Raw genomic sequence first — 16,696 nt, 5'->3', positions numbered from 1 at the left:
GTAAGGCAAATAAAATATCAAATGAAGATAAAGCACTAACCTTACTAAACTCAATGGGTGCAAAGACATACGGGCTATTGAAGCATCTTCTATCACCAGCTAAACCGGCGGATCAGACTTTCGCTAATATTGTTGCTGTCCTGAAGGATCATTTGAACCCCACACCGCTGATGTTAGCGGAACGATTTAAATTTTATGCGAGAACGCAACTGAAAGAGGAAAGCAACGCGGAGTATTTAATTGAACTGCGTAAGCTAGCGAAATACTGTCAGTTTGGGGAAAACCTGACAGAGGCACTGAGAGACAAATTCGTGTGTGGATTGTCGAAAAAAGGAACACAAAAGCGGCTACTTGAAGAGAATGATCTTACACTTGATAAGGCTGTCACTATTGCAGCATCGCACGAAGCCGCAGCGAGAGGCACTGCGGAAATGCAGCTGAAGGCAGCGGTACTCAGCGTAGATCAAATGGCTTTGGGTACAACAAAATGTTATCGTTGTGGAAAGACAACACACGATCAGAACCAATGCTGGTTTAAAAACCAGGAATGTAGAAAATGTGGCAAGCTTGGTCACATAGCTAAAGTATGCCGGTCAGGAAAGAAGACCAGCAACAAAAAGTCACCACAGGAAAAGTGCAGAAAGGTACATAAGGTGGCTGAGAAGAGTTCGGATGAACAGAATTCGGACTCAGACTCCAACAGCAAGGAACTGGGTAGTCTGAGAATTCACAATGTGAGTAAGGAAGCTGACCGACAAACTATCTGGGCCACACTGCAGATAGCAGGAGTCCACGTGAAGATGGAATTGGACACCGGATCGGCGTTGACGGTCATGAATAAGCAAGATTACAAAAGGTTATTCAAACATATTCCCCTACGGGATATGAAGATAGTATCGCAGACATACACGGGGCAAAGAGTATACCCCATCGGAAAGATAAAAGTCAAGGTGGTACACCAGGGTAAAGAACACCAAGGAATGGACATATATGTACTACCTGAGGGAGGTCCACCACTTCTGGGACGGGAGTGGATCAGGAAAATAAATATGGACTGGCACTCCCTAAAAGCAATAACGGTAGTTTCCGTAAAAAACAAAGATGTCAAACCTGCACGATTGTCCAGAATATTGGATGAGGGCATATGCAGCAGTGACAGTGACAAAGCCGAGAGTGAGAACTCGGCGAAGACAATCAGCTCAGACTCTGGAACTGATGATGGTAAGACCAGCCCATGTGCAAAAGACAAGTGTAAAATGGACTTGCAGACTAATGATGGATAAACGAAGGAGTGTATAAATGCTTCAGAAGATAACAAAGTATCAGAACAGACTTCCACTGAACAACAACAACACAGTTTGACAGAGAATTCTGAGTCTGTCCAGTCTACAGACATGCACATTTCTGAGGAACACCAGGCTCGAACTCAACTCAATTTCAAACTACAACAGCAATTAGAACAAATGATTCGCCGTTTTGAGCAAGAGATGAATGCAAAGAAAAAGTTCTTTGACACAGAGTGGGAGAATCTGGAAAGACAGCAGAAGCAGCTGATTGAGAAAATGGAACAGGAACACACAAACCGTCTGCGCGATGAGGCCAAACGAATCAAAGCTGAGCAAGAAAGGGAATATGTCAAATTCATCGATCAGTTGAAAGCTAAGAAGAAAGAGCACCCTTTTGTGAGCGGTGTCAGCAGTAATAAGCCACCCAGGGAATTGGTGGCAGAGGCAAAAACTGAAGATGCTGCAGAGATCAAGTTTGTTGCTGAAAGCGCTACTTCCAGAGCTTTGCTTCGAATTAAAGAATTGCCAGTTAAAATTGTGAAACCCTTTAGAGAGAAGATTGGCATGGAGAAACATCGTGTCATTTTTGAATGCAAGGTTTCCAGGCCAAATGCTGCTGTCAAGTGGTATTACAAAGACAAAGAGATTCATCCCAGTAATAAATATGAGATTGTGAGTGAAGATGTGTACAGGAAGCTCGTTATTAATAATGTCGCTTTTGAAGATGAAGGCAACTACATGTGCGATGCCATAGATGACCAAGTCACACCTTTGACTGCTGTGATTATCTCTCTGCCGAGGTGTGATAAATGGCAGTTGGAAAGGTTACCTGTAAACATCTGACATGATTCTCTGACTATATAAGCTGTGTCTTTATGCATTTCTCCACTTCACCTGAAGAAGGAGCAGCGCTCCGAAAGCTTGTGATTTCAAATAAAGCTGTTGGACTATAACCTGGTGTTGTGTGACTTCTTACATAGATGACCAAAGCACAGCAAAGTTATATGTAGAAGAGCAATCAATTGCCATCATTAAAACCATATGTGACGTGGACGTGACAGAGCCAAGTGACGGCATTCTTGAGTGTGAGCTTTCAGTTGCTGACGTGAAGCCTCCAAAATGGATACTAAATGGTGAAATTCTTCATGCTTCTGAAGATGTGGACATTGAGCATTGTGGCACTATTCATCGTCTCACTCTGAAAAAAACAACTTGTAAGATGACCGGCTTGCTGCAGTTTATTGCAGGGAAATCAAAATCTGAGGCGAGGCTGACTATTAAAGAGCCTCCGTCAAAGGTAGTCAAAGAACTACAGAACATTACAGTGGAAGAGAAGCATTCTGCTACTTTGAGCTGTGAGTTTACACCTACTCCCAAGATGGTCAGATGGTACAAAGACCAGAGCTTAATCGAATCTTTTGACCGATACAAATTTAAACAAAATAAGAATGTGATAGAGCTTACCATTACAAATCTCACACCCAAAGACTCTGGTGAATATAGCTGCAAATCAAGTAATGCACAGACCACAGCCACACTCACAGTTGAAGCTCCAAAAATAGAAATAATAAAACATTTGGAGGACGTAGATACTGAGGAGGACAGCAATCTAGTATATTCATGTGAGTTGTCCCATGATGATGAAGATGATGACTCATCTGAACCATTATCACCCCTACCAGGTCACGCACGTGGTCCCTCCGAACTGAGTCAAATCAGTCTGGAAGCAGAAAAACTTCCCAAGGTACTCGAGCCTTTAGAAGTCCACAATGCTGGTTCTGAAGTTACGAAAATTCAAGCTGTTAAGTCCAGTGAAGGACTATTAGATGAGTCACCCCAGCAACGAAAACCTACTACACCACCGAGAACTACTACACCACCGAGGCGCTATCCGGACCGAGTCAGGAGGCGCAGGAGGCGCCGCCTCAGAGACTGAATCTGTGAACTGTTTTTACATGAAGTTGTGTATATATGTTATGATGTTATGTTTAATGGAAAATATATACTGTTAAGCTAAAAAGGGAGGATTGTAGTGTATGTAACCGTTCCACCTTTAAGAGAACCGTTCCACCTTTAAGAGAACTATTTTAAGAGTTGCACTACTTTATCTTGGCTGCTGTATACAGTAATACCGGTGGTGACCACACCGGTATATAAGTGCTGTGTAATGATTTATTGGGCAGTTCCGCCCTGACCTTCAACTAGTAAAGACCTGTTAAAATTTACTCTTGTGGTCTGTGTAATAATTCATTATAACACACAGACTTAACACCCGGGGTTCATGAACCCGCTCCCTGAGCTCGGGGTGTGAGCGGCCCGCGTCCCCCCGGGGTTCATGAACCCGCTCCCTGAGCTCTCTCACCTGATGTGTCAGCGGCTGCTGCCAAGGTCCGCGCATGCTCAGCTCACCTTCTGTTGTTCAGGTTTAAAGGTTAAGCCCCGCCCCTCGCACACTCTGATTGGTTGGCGGACCCGCCGCCCGCTCGGTCCTTCAGCCCCGCCCCGCTCTTCCTATTGGTCCGGAGCTTCCATCAATCACAGGGCAGTGTGAGCTGAGCATGCGCGGGACTGACCGGAGAGGAGAAACCACAACTGGATCGACACAGCATAGCCAGAGCCGGCTTGTATCAGGGCGGGCGCTGGATGCGGAAGTCGCTCCCTGGCCGCCTGTGTAGGTCTTTTTGTTGTTTCAGTTTGAGCTGGAGTGGAGATGGAGGAGAAGATGCTGGGTTTAACCCCCAGTACTTCTGAGCCCAGGAGGACCCAACAATTTCCAATGTGGGACTGTCAAGGGAGGTGGATTCTGGGGGAGATCAGGTTGTTAAACAGACACTGTCCCTACAATGTAAAAGATTGTTTTAGGAACAAGTATTTCTGTAGAGGTTTTTAATCCAGTTGTTGTTAATTAATTCATGGGATGTGGGCATCACTGGCAAGGCAGCATTTATTGCTGATCCCTAATTGCCCTTGAGGTGGTGGTGAGTCACCTTCTTGAACCACAGAGGGCAGTTCAGAGTCAACTGCATTGCTGTGGGTCTGGAGTCACATATAGGCCAGACTGGCTAAGGACAGCAGATTTCCTCCCCTAAAGGATATTAATGAACCAGATGGGTTTCTACAACAACTTGATAGTTTCATGGCCACCATTACAGATACTAGCTTTTTATTCCAGATTTATTTAATCAACTGAATTTAAATTCCACAGCTGCCTTGGTGGGATTTGAATTCATGCCTCGCTGGATCATTAGTCCAGGCCTCTGGATTACTAGTCCAGTAACATTACCACTATGCTACTGTACCCCCACCCAGTTTACACATGCAGATTTTTTGAATTCATTCGTGGGATGTGGGCGTCACTGGCAAGGCCAGCATATGTTGCCAGTCCCCAGTTTCCCGTTGAGAAGGCGATGCTGGGCCTTCTTCTTGAACCAGTGCAGTCCGTGTGGTGAAGGTACTCCCACAATGCTGCCAGGTAAGGAGATCCAGGATTTTCACCCAGCGACGATGAAGGATCGGCGATAGATGTCCAAGTCTGGATGGTGTGTGACTTGGAGCTGAACTTGGAGGTGATGGTGTTCCCCGGCACCTTGTCCTTCAAGGTGGGAGAGGTCGCGGGTTTAGGAGGTTCTGTCAAAGTTCTTGTCGAGTTGCAGATATATAAAGTCCCTCTCCTTCCCCCCCTTTTGCTCCCACCTTTCTCCTCCCATATAGGCGAGAGACTTGCTTAGACCCATATGTGTGGCGGGTTCCCTTCCCTGAGGACATCAGTGAACCAGATGGGATTTTGTGACAATCCGGCAGCTTTCATGGTCACGTTTTCTGCTGCCGGCCCCACAAATGACCAGATTCATTGAGCTCAATTTCACAGCCTGCCTTTGTTTTTTTTGTGGATTCTCTCCCACGCTCTCTTTTTCCTGTTTTAAATTCATCTTACAGGGTATGAGGAGTGGAGAATTTGTGGACAGGAAGCTCAAGCCAAACATCACATCAAGATCTGACAAAGTCGCTCGATTCATCAGGTCCTGAATATCATTGGTGTTTGAACATGGAAGTAAAATGCACCGTTCACAGCGGGGAGAAACCATACACGTGTTCTGTGTGTGGACGAGGCTTCAGCCAATCATCTAGCCTGTCAAGACACAAGCGCAGTCACACTGGGGAGAAACCGTGGAAATGTGGGGACTGTGGGAAAGGATTCAATTACCCGTCTGAGCTGGAAACTCATCGGCGCAGTCACACCGGGGAGAGGCCGTTCACCTGCTCCGTGTGTGGGAATGGATTCACTCAGTCATCTGCCCTGCTGACACACCAACGCATTCACACCAAGGAGAAGCTGTTCACCTGCTCTGTGTGTGGAAGGGATTCACTCATTTCTCTGCCCTGCTGAGACACCAACGGGTTCACACTGATGAGAGAGACTTTAAATGCTCCAACTGCGAGAAGAGCTTTAAACGCCCTGAGGCACTGATGGAGCACCAATACATTCACACTGGTTACACACCGTTCAGCTGCTCTCACTGCGGGAAGAGGTTTGGGCGATCACGTGACCTGCTGACACACCAGCGAGTTCACACTGGGGAGAGGCCGTTCATCTGCCCCGAATGTGGGAAGGGATTCACTCAGTCATCAAATCTGCTGAAGCACCGGCGAGTTCACACTGACAAGGGACCTTTTAAATGGCTGGACTGTGGGAAGAGCTACAAAAGTTCCGGGGAACTGATGTGCCATCAACATGTTCACACTGATGAGAGACCGTTCAGGTGCTCTCACTGCGGGATTGGATTCAGGCGGTCATCTGAACTCACTGACCACCAGCGAGTTCACACTGGGGAGAGACCGTTCACCTGCTCCGTGTGTGGGAAGGGATTCACTCAGTCATCCGGCCTTGTGACACACCAGCGAGTTCACACTGGGGAGAGGCCATTCATCTGCTCCATGTATGGGAAGGGATTCACTCAGTCACCACATCTACTGGCTCACCAACTTGCTCACACCAATAAGAGACCTTTTAAATGTTCTGACTGTGGGAAGAGCTTTAAAAGCACAAAAGATCTGCTGACACACCAATGCACTCACACTGGGGAGAGGCCGTTCACTTGCTCTGTGTGTGGGAAGGGATTTAATTGATCATCCAGCCTACTGACACACCAGCAAGTTCACATGTGACTGCAGGGGTTGGATTCTGCTATTGTTAAACACGTCCAGGACTGAAACATGTTCATTCTGACAGTTTGTGTTTGTTTCTGCTGATGTCAATAAACCCTGTAACTGGGCTGGAGTTTAATATTCTGGATAAATCAACTTTGCTTTAAACACATTGTTGTAGTTTTTCATCTTTCCCATCTGAGTGTTTAGCATCACCTGGCTGGAGCTCAGAAAGGACAATCTGGGGGAGGATCGTACGGCGGGAACAGAACTTCAGCCTGGACACAGTCCTTCAGGGCCACACTGAGAGGGGCAAACGGCACTTTGGTCTTTCTCATCTCTCTTCACTGACAGCAAAGTCCCCATGTGAGTTAATCTTAAGGCCTGTAAGAAATGTGTCCCAGCCGCTCCCTTCCATGGTTCAGAGCTCCTAGGCACGGAACAGAAGGCTCCTTTACAACTGTGTTTAGAGTCAGGAAGAACGGCGAATGCTGGAAATGTGCTGTCAAATCAGAGATTGGTGTCAAACTGCGATCTGTTCCTGACTGAAAGTGAAACAGCAGGTTTAAGTTTCCAGTCAAAAAATGACTGTGGTAATTATTCTATGAAGATTTAACGTGTTTGTCTGACAGTCCTGACTCTAAATAAATCTTTTAATATAAATTGGTTAAAGTCTGCATTAAAATAGCAGAGGGAGGAGTTCACAGGAGCCTGTTAACTGCTGGTACAATTATACAACAGACATTTGATCTCCAGATAAAGAAGGACCTGCAGCGTGTTTCCAGGAATTCCCTGTTTTATTGATGTGTGCGTGTTAGACACCAGGATAACTAAAAATACACGTGGAACATCCATGGGGGTGCGATCCCAACAGTTACTCTGGGATCACTCCCGCTGTGGAACTCCACCACTGACCCTGCTGAAGGCTCAGGGAGTGGGGCCGCCAGGAGTGGGGCCTCCAGGAGTGGACGGTAGGAAGCTGGGTTTCGGCATCCTGACAAATACATGGTGAGGAACCAGAGGAATCCTTACTGAGGAACCGTCTGGGGTTTTACCGGCCAGCGTAGGTCTAGGGGTGAATGATCCCTGACTCGCCGAACTGTCTTACATTGAACCCAGTTTGTAACAAGATGAATTCAGTTTACAGGAGAATAGGGACAAATATCACCCAGAATTGAGGGAGTCAAAAGCAGCCATTAGAGAAGTTAAGAGATATTTGGAAAAGAAGATGGTGCACAATTGTGGTAATAATAGTAAAAGCTTTTCCAGCTACGTCAGGAGTCAGAAGACATAGTTACACAGAGTTACATAGAATTACAGAGTCTACAACACAGGAACAGGCCATTCGGCCCAACTGGTCAATGCCGGTGTTTCTGCTCCACACGAGTCTCCTCCCACCACTCTTCATCTAACCCTATTAGCATATCCTTCTATTCCTTTCTCCCTCATGTGCTTATTTACCTTCCCCGTGAATGTATCTGTGCGATTCGCCTCAACCACTCCTTGTGGTAGCACGTTCCACATTCTGACCTCTCTTTGGGTAAAGAAGTTTCTCCTGAATTCCCCATTGGATTTATTAGAGACTGTGTTATATTTATGACCTGTAGTTTTGTTCTCCCCACAAGCGGAAACATTTTCTCCAGGTCCACCCTATATAACCTTTTCATAATCTTAAAGACCTTGATCAGGTCACCCATCGGCCTTCTCTTTATTCTAGAGAAAAGAGCCCCAGCCTGTTCAGCCTTTCCTGATAAATATATCCTCTCAGTTCTGGGATCATCCTTGCAAAGCCTTTTTCCACCCTCTCCAGTGCCTCTATATCCTTTTTATAATATGGTGACCAGAACTGTTCACTGTACTCCAAGTGTGGTCTAACCAAGGTTCGATACAAGTTTAACATAACTTCTCTGCTTTTCAATTCTATCCCTCTAGAAATGAGCCCCAGACCATTGTTTGCTCCTGTTATGGCCTCATTAACCTGCGTCGCTACTTTTAGTGATTTGTGTATCTGGACCCCGAGATCCCTTTGCTCCTCTACCCCATTTAGATTCTTATTTTCCAAGTAGTTTGTGGCCTCCTTATTCTTCCTACCAAAATGCACCACCTTTCTTAAAATTAATTTGCTAATTGCCCTCCCATTCTGCAAGTTTATTAATGTCTTCTTGCATGTTGTCGCAGTCTTCCTCAGTATTAACTCTACCTCCCAATTTGGTGTCATCGATAAATTTTGAATTTGCACCTCTGATTCCCGAGTCCAAATCGTTTCTGTAAATGGTAACAGTGGTCCCACCGATCCCTGTGGAACACCACTTCCCACCTTTTGCCACTCTTAACCCCTACTCTCTGTTTTCTGTAACCAGCTTGCTATCCATAACAGTTTGTAAGATCGACAAGATGACCCAGGTCAGGCCGTGTGGAGTGAAGGGCCAGGCAGTAGAATGGATGAAAAGCTGGCTACAAAACAGAAATCAGTGGATTGGGTTAAGGGAAGTTTGTAGCGATCTTTCCATCCATTCTGCTGCCTGACCTTTGACTCCACACGGCCTGACCGTGGTCATCTTGTAGACCGCACATACTGCAGACACAGTGCACCAGTGGTGGAGGGGGTGGATATTGAATCCTGTGGCAGGGGCGCTGATGAAGTGGATTTCTCTGTCTGTGAGTTTTGAGGCATTGTTAGTGGCGTTTTTCACCACTTTCCTGCTTTAAATAAAAAACCTTGCTGCCAGTTTATTAAAGCCATTAACAGCCGCTCGGGTGGGACGCACCAATAATTGAGGCCTTGTTTCCCTCACAATGACAGGCTTGAACCCGAGTTAGAAAACATTTAGTAATTAAACCAGACTGGGCGGGGCCTAAGGTGCGAGTCAGTAACGGAAAATTGGTGGCCAGCGTACTTCACACCAGGGCTGAGGACCCGGGGACTCGGGTTTCTGTATCATTTATTTATTAATTTTGTTTATTGCCCAATCTCAATCAGACTGGCGGGCCATCTTGCTGTCCGGCGGAGGCGAGGTTCCCCAGTGGAGGGCTCTCTATGCGGGGGTCCTTCCCTGCACCATTGGGGATCTGGGGTGGAGACTGTTACAGGGAGCTGTCGTGTGCACAGTTTCTAAGTTCCTTTCCGGACTCCAATGCCAGATGTGATGTTTGCAGCCTAGAGGAGTCTATGGGCCGTGTATATACTCAGTGTGAGAGGTTGCAGCCCCTGTTTAGCTACCTGAAGGGGCTGCTCCTCAATTCTTGGCTACACTTTAGCCCCACACTCCTAATCTTTGCCCGCCCGGTGCGGAGGGGGGGTGGGTAAGTCGGAGGGTCTTCTCCTGGCTTGGCAAAAACAGAAATTTGTAGGCCCAGGATGGGCGGGGCCCATGGGGGTCACTCTGGCTGCCTGCCTCTCTCCCGTGGTCTTGTCCCTGCCCGGGTGGCCCTGGAGAGGGAGCAGGCGGTGTCCACCGGTTCACTTGATACCTTCCTCGACTGGTGGGCACGGAAGGTATCAAGAGGCGATAATCGATCCTCACAATCACATTGTGATGTAATTATTAATTGTGTGTGTGTCACAAATACATTTCTTCTATTTTGATACAAAAGCTCTACTAGACATGTTAAACTACTAGTTATTTAATGAGGGCTGCAGCTGCTGAAAGGTTGACTGTACTGAGGTTTGTGGCCAGAGCTGGCAGACGTGTTGTTCTGAAGTCTGATGTCTCACACCTGAAGAGTTTGTTTATGTCGTGTTGTAATGACCTTTTTCTGTTGCCTGGTGTCAGAAATAGAAATCAAATGGAGATGATGCCCCACTCTGTTAATCAACTCTGACACATTTCCATGCATTTCCTTTCTTAATTTACAAAGATCACAACTCCATTAGTGAACAATGGATTGCCAGTCTGCCAGTTTTTAGTGAGGCTTGAAAGGATTCGCTGTGAAGCTACACCTGCCCATCTGTCTGTGTGTCACTGTGTTTGGATTGTGTTAGTCAACAGTCCCAATATCTCGCCTACGTCCATTACAATTTTTGAAATGTTAGATTGTACTTGGAAGAAGTTGAGTTTGAATCTGACAATTCTGAAATTGGGAGCTGTTAATGATTTCTGTTTTTCACATAACTATATAGTGACCTGTCAAAGCAAATTAAAAGATGCTGCTATTTACTGAACACAACTGAATAATTCTACAAGGATGCTATTGCAGTCTTCCTCAGTATTAACTACATCCCCCAATTTAGTGTCATCTGCAAATTTTGAAATTGTACTTCTGATTCCCAAGTCCAAATCATTCATGTAAATGGTGAACAACAGTGGTCCCAGCACTGATCCCCGTGGAACACCACTTCCCACCTTCCGCCTGTCTGAGTAAATACCTTTAACTCATCCCGTCACTATAACTGGACTTGTCTCCATTCCCGTGCCGAGGGGATTGTTGTACCAGACGGGAGGGGCAACATTTGGGGATTCCCGATTCTCCACCAATTCCCATTCCCCTTCTTTCTGGTGGATAATGGAGGTGCCACTGTGTGTAATGTGCAAGTCAGTAAGAATTGTCAGCGAGGATTAATCAGCACTTTCTAATTGGAGATGTTAATCAGTGGAACCAAAGATCAATTTAGGATTGAGTTAAAAGTTCATAATTTTATTGTAAAATAATTCAGGGACTCTCATCAGAAATTAAGGGGAAAGATCAGACAGCGGTTCTTAAACAAACACTGCAGCCCCGACAAGTCAATCAGCTATATATCCAGAATATTAAACTCCAGCCCAGTTATAGGGGTTATTAATATCAGCAGAAACAAACCCCAACTGTCAGAATGAACATGGTTCAGTCCTGGATGTGATTAAGAGCAGAATCCAACCCCTGCAGACACATGTGAACTCGCTGGTGTGTCAGCAAGTTGCATGAATGATTCAATCCCTTCTCACACACGGAGCAGGTGAACGGCCTTGCCCCAGTGTGAATTCGCTGGTGTGTCAGCAGGTTAGATGATCGATTAAATCCCTTCCCACACACGGAGCAGATGAACGGCCTCTCCTCAGTGTGAACTCGCTGGTGTGTCAGCAGTTTGGATGACTGATTAAATCCCTTTCCACACACTGAGCAGGTGAATGGCCTCTCCACAGAGTGAACTTGCTGGTGTGTTAGCAGGTGGGATGACCGAGTGAATCCCTTCCCACAAACGGAGCAGGTGAACGTCCTCTCCCCAGTGTGGACTCGCTGGTGTAGAATGACGTTGGATGACTGCTTGAACCTCTTCTCACAGTGAGCGCAGCTGAATGGTCTCTCACCAGTGTGAACTCGCTGATGTGTCTGGAGAATGCACAAGCGAGTGAATCCCTTCCCACACACGGAGCAGGTGAACGGACTCTCCCCAGTGTGACTGCATTGATGAGTTTCCAGCTGGGACGGGCAATGGAATCCCTTCCCACAGTCCCCACATTTCCATGGATTCTCCGTGGTGCAGGTGTCCTTGTGTCTCTCCAGTTTGGACGATCGGTTGAAGCCTCATCCACACACACAACACGCGTACAGTTTCTCCCCACTGTGAATGGTGTAATATTTTTTCAGGCTGTGTAACTGGTTAAAGCTCTTTCCACAGTCAGTGCACTGGAACACTCTCACTCGGGTGTGTGTGTCTCGGTACTTTTACAGTTACACTGATGTTTGAAATCTTTTCCCACAGACAGAACAGACAAACATTGCTCCTTCAACATTCAAAGGCCGATGATATTCGGGTCCTGATGAATGGAGTGACTCTGTCTGATCTCGCTGTGATGTTTGGTTTGAGTTTGCGGTGTGTAAACGCTGCCCTTCTCACAGCCTGTAAAAGGAGTTCACAAAAGCCATCACTGTGAGTTCAGGGTAGAAATTGACAAGAATCTCTCCTCCTCATTCCTGGCCAAGGGGGCCGCGCATGCGCCCTGCTGCCCTGAGCCTCTCAAGATGGCAGCCGTTACCCCGGGCCTGTCACCGGGAGAAAGCCCCGCAGCTGCCGCCCCGCTCAGGGAAAATGCCCGGCCCAGAGGCTCTTGTTCGGGGCCTGAGGCCCACCGCGGGTGTTTGTGAAGCGGATAATGTTGAGTGTTTTAATAATGGGGCCTGGGGTCCCCCGTGTTTGCGTGGGTTTCCTCCGGGTGCTCCGGTTTCCTCCCACAGTCCAAAGATGTGCAGGTTAGGTTGATTGGCTATGATAAATTGACCCTTAGTGTTAGGGGGATTAAATATGTGGGGTTACGGGGATAGGGTGGGATATGTGTTGGTGTAGGGGTTACGGGGATCGGGTGGGATATGTGTTGGCGCAGGCTCGATGGGCCGAAATGGCCTCTATCTGCACTGTGGGGTTTCTGTGATTTCTGTGAACCCGCTCCCTGAGCGCTCTCAATAGCAAAATACTGCGGATGCTGGAACTCCAAAATAACAGAAAACGCTGGAAAAACTCAGCAGGCCAGGCAACATCTGTGAAGAGAGAAACAGAGTCAACATTTCGGGTCGAAACCCTTCTACGGAACGGAGAAGAAAAAGCAGGAATGAAACAGATTAAAAGGCAGTTTGAGGGCTGGGAAAATGGGGGAGGGGATGAAGGAAGAGACATTAAGAGATATTCAAGGTGAGACAAGATAGTAAGAGGACAGGTAAAGAAACAGACAATGGCTCTAGATGAAGTGTGAAATGCGCTGGCAGAGTGAAGGACAGCTGCCATGTGGGAGAGAGTGAAAAAAAAGGAAAAGGCACAAACCAAAAGTGTGGATAAAAAATATAAAAATATAATAGGGGCCGAGGAAGATGAGGTGCTGTTCCGATTAGGCATTTTACAGCCTTCCGGACTCAATATCGAGTTCAACAATTTCAGATCATAACCTCGACCCCGATTATATTTTTATTTTTTTTCCGTGCATGCTCAGCTCACTGTCCGACCAATAGGGAGCGAGCGGGGCGGGGCTGGAGGAGCGAGCCGGCGGCGGGTCCTCCAACCAATCGGGGAGCCCGAGGGGCGGGACTAGCGCCGGCTGATTGTCTGATCCGCAGGGCAGCGAGTTTCTCCAGTCCCTTGTTCAGGGCCCGGGGCCAGGGGAGACCGTGGGCCTTTACTCCCCTTATTGGACACAAGGCTCTTTGCCTCACAACGGGATGTCTCAGGTTTTACAATAGGCTTTTAAAATCCATGAATAAAAGCAGATAAACTTCGTGGAACAAAATATTTAACACTTCAGAGCAAAAAAAATGTTATTTTTCCTCTGTGGAATTTGTTAGTTTCAGACAATAACAACAACTTGTATTTATATAACGTCTTTAATGTAGTAAAATGTCCCAACACACTTCACGTTATAAAACAAAATTTGACACCGGGTACAAACCAAGCATATTCCCATAAGGAGGAAAGATGGGGCGTCCAAAGCTCGAGCTCCCGATGACAAAGGATGTAGAGGTTAGAATAAAACAGAAAAAGGAGGTTTACGACAAATGTCAGCTACAGAATACCGTCAAAAACCAGGAGAATACAGAGAGTGGGGGGAAATTGAAAAAGGATATATGAAAGAAAGACTTGCATTTATATAGCACCTTTCACGACCACCGGACATCTCAAAGCTCTTTACAACCAATGAAGTACTTTTGAAGTGGAGTCACTGTTGTAATGTGGGAAACACGGGAGCCAATTTGTGCTCAGGAAGCTCCCACAAACAGCAATGTGATAATTAGGGATGGGCACTAAATGCAGGCCTAGCCAGCCAGCGACGCCCACATCCCATCAATGAATAAAACATTTTTTAATTTTTTTTAAATGACCAGGTAATCTGTTTTTGTTATGTTGATTGAGGGATAAATATTGGCCAGGACACCGGGGATAACTCCCCTACTCTTCTTCAAAATAGTGCCATGGGATCTTTTACATCCACCTGAGAGAGCAGACGGGGCCTCAGTTTAAAGTCTCATCAGAAAGACAGCACCTCCAACAGTGCAGCCCTCCCTCAGCACTGCACTGGAGTGTCAGCCTAGCTTTATGTGCTCAAGTCCCTGGAGTGAGACTAGAACCCACAACCTTCTGACTCCGAGGCGAGTGTGCTACCCACTGAGCCACAGCTGACACAAGGGAGAGAATACAAGAAAAGATTAGTGGGTAATGTAAAAGGGAACCCAAAAATCTTTTATAAACGTATCAAAAGTAAAAGGATAGTTAAAGGAATGGTGGGGCCAATTAGGGACCAAATAGGAGCTCATCATACGGAGGCAGAGGGTGTGGCTGAGGTACTGAATGAGTACTTAGCATCTGTCTCCACAAAAGAGGATGAAGTTAATGTCGCAGTAGAGGAGGGGGGAGTAGAGAAATTTGATAAAAATAGATAGAAAGGAGGTGCTCAATAGGTTGTCATCACTCAAAGTTAACAAGTCACCCGGTCCAGATGCGATGCATCCAAGATTGCTGAGGGAAGCTAGGGTGGAGATAGCAGAAGCTCAGACTACAATCTTTCAATCTCCCTCAGATATATGGGAGTGGGGCCAGAGGACTGGAGGATGTCCAAAGATGTGCGGGTTAGGTTGATTGGCTATGATAAATTGACCCTTAGTGTTAGGGGGATTAAATACGTGGGGTTACGGGGATAGGGTGGGATATGTGTTGGTGTAGGGGTTACGGGGATCGGGTGGGATATGTGTCGGTGCAGGCTCGATGGGCCGAAATGGCCTCTATCTGCATTGTGGGGATTCTGTGATTCTGTGATTGCAAATTTTACACCCCTGTTTAAAAAAGGGGAGATAAACCTGGTAACTAAAGGCCAATCAGTCTAATGTCAGTGGTGGGTGAACGACTAGAGACCACCGTCAAGGACAAAATTACATAAGAACATAAGAAATAGGAGCAGGAGTAGGCCAATCGGCCCCTCGAGCCTGCTCCGCCATTCAATAAGATCATGGCTGATCTGATCCTAACCGCCAATCTACTATCACAGAGCCATCTCCTGAATCTAACAGAATTAGACACACGAAATAGGAACAGCATCAGGCTACACGGCCCCTGGGCCCACTCCACTACCCACAGGGCCATGTCCGATCTGAACCTAGACTCATGTCCAAATTCCTGCCCGCTCCCCGTAACCCTTCATTCCCTTTACTTCTAGGAAACTGTCTATTTCTGTTTTAAATTTATGTAATGATGTAGCTTCTACAGCTTTTTGGGGCACCATATTCCATGGACCTACCACCCTCTGAGTGAAGTAGTTCCTCCTCATCTCAGTTTTGAAAGAGCAGCCCCATATTCTAAGACTATGCCCCCTAGTTCTAGTTTCACCCATCATCGGGAACATCTTCCCCGCATCCACCCGATCCAACCCCTTCACAATCTTATATGTTTCAATAAGATCGCCTCTCATTCTTCTGAACTCCAATGAGTAGAGTCCCAATCTACTCAACCTCTCCTCATATGTCCATCCCCTCATCCCCGGAATTAACCGAGTGAACCTTCTTTGTACTGACTCGAGAGCAAGTATGTCCTTTCTTAAGTATGGACACCAAAACTGTACGCAGTATTCCAGGTGCGGTCTCACCAATACCTTGTACAACTGAAGCAATACCTCCCTATTTTTATATTCTATCCCCCTAGCAATGAAAGCCAACATTCCATTGGCCTTCTTAATCACTTGCTGCACCTGCATACTAACCTTTTGAGTTTCGTGCACCAGGACCCCCAGATCCCTTTGTACTTCAGTAGTTTCCAGTTTCTTGCCATTAAGATAATAACTTGCTCTACGATTTTTCCTGCCAAAGTGCATAACCTCACACTTTCCAGTATTGTATTCCATCTGCCAAATCTCTGCCCACTTACTTAGCCTGTCTATGTCCCCTTGCAGGTTTTTTATGTCCTCCTCACTCACTACTTTCCCTCCCATCTTAGTATCATCTGCAAACTTTGATATGTTACACTCGGTCCCCTCCTCCAAATCGTTAATATAGATTGTAAAGAGTTGGGGACCCAGCACTGACCCCTGCGGAACACCACTAGTTACTGATTGCCAGTCTGAGAATGAACCATTTATCCCAAATCTCTGCCTTCTGTTAGATAGCCAATCCTCTATCCATGCCAGAATATTAACCCCAATCCCGTGATTTTTTATCTTAAGCAATAATCTTTTGTGTGGCACCTTGTCAAATGCCTTTTGGAAGTCTAAATACAATACGTCCACTGGTTCCCCTTTATCCACCCTATATGTTACTTCCTCAAAGAACTCCAGCAAATTTGTCAAACACGACTTCCCCTTCATAAAACCATGCTGACT

At 46.4% G+C, this 16,696-nt stretch overlaps 3 pseudogenes; 1 reads left to right on the top strand and 2 right to left on the bottom strand.

Moving 5' to 3' along the window:
* The window catches only part of LOC147119010 (uncharacterized), a 29,007-nt pseudogene extending 22,414 nt beyond the window's left edge, over window positions 1–6,593 (top strand).
* Window positions 1–12,275, bottom strand: part of LOC147119008 (uncharacterized) — a 139,768-nt pseudogene extending 127,493 nt beyond the window's left edge.
* LOC147119009 (uncharacterized) lies at window positions 11,052–12,017 on the bottom strand (annotated as a pseudogene).
* Window positions 12,276–16,696: the final 4,421 nt, after the last annotated feature.

The sequence above is a fragment of the Somniosus microcephalus genome, chromosome 4 (assembly GCF_052327205.1).
Source record: "Somniosus microcephalus isolate GS21.2 chromosome 4, FLI_Smic_1.0, whole genome shotgun sequence".
NCBI classification, from domain to species: domain Eukaryota; kingdom Metazoa; phylum Chordata; class Chondrichthyes; order Squaliformes; family Somniosidae; genus Somniosus; species Somniosus microcephalus.
Note: the sequence above shows the minus strand (reverse complement) of the source record. Positions and strands in the feature narration are given on the sequence as shown.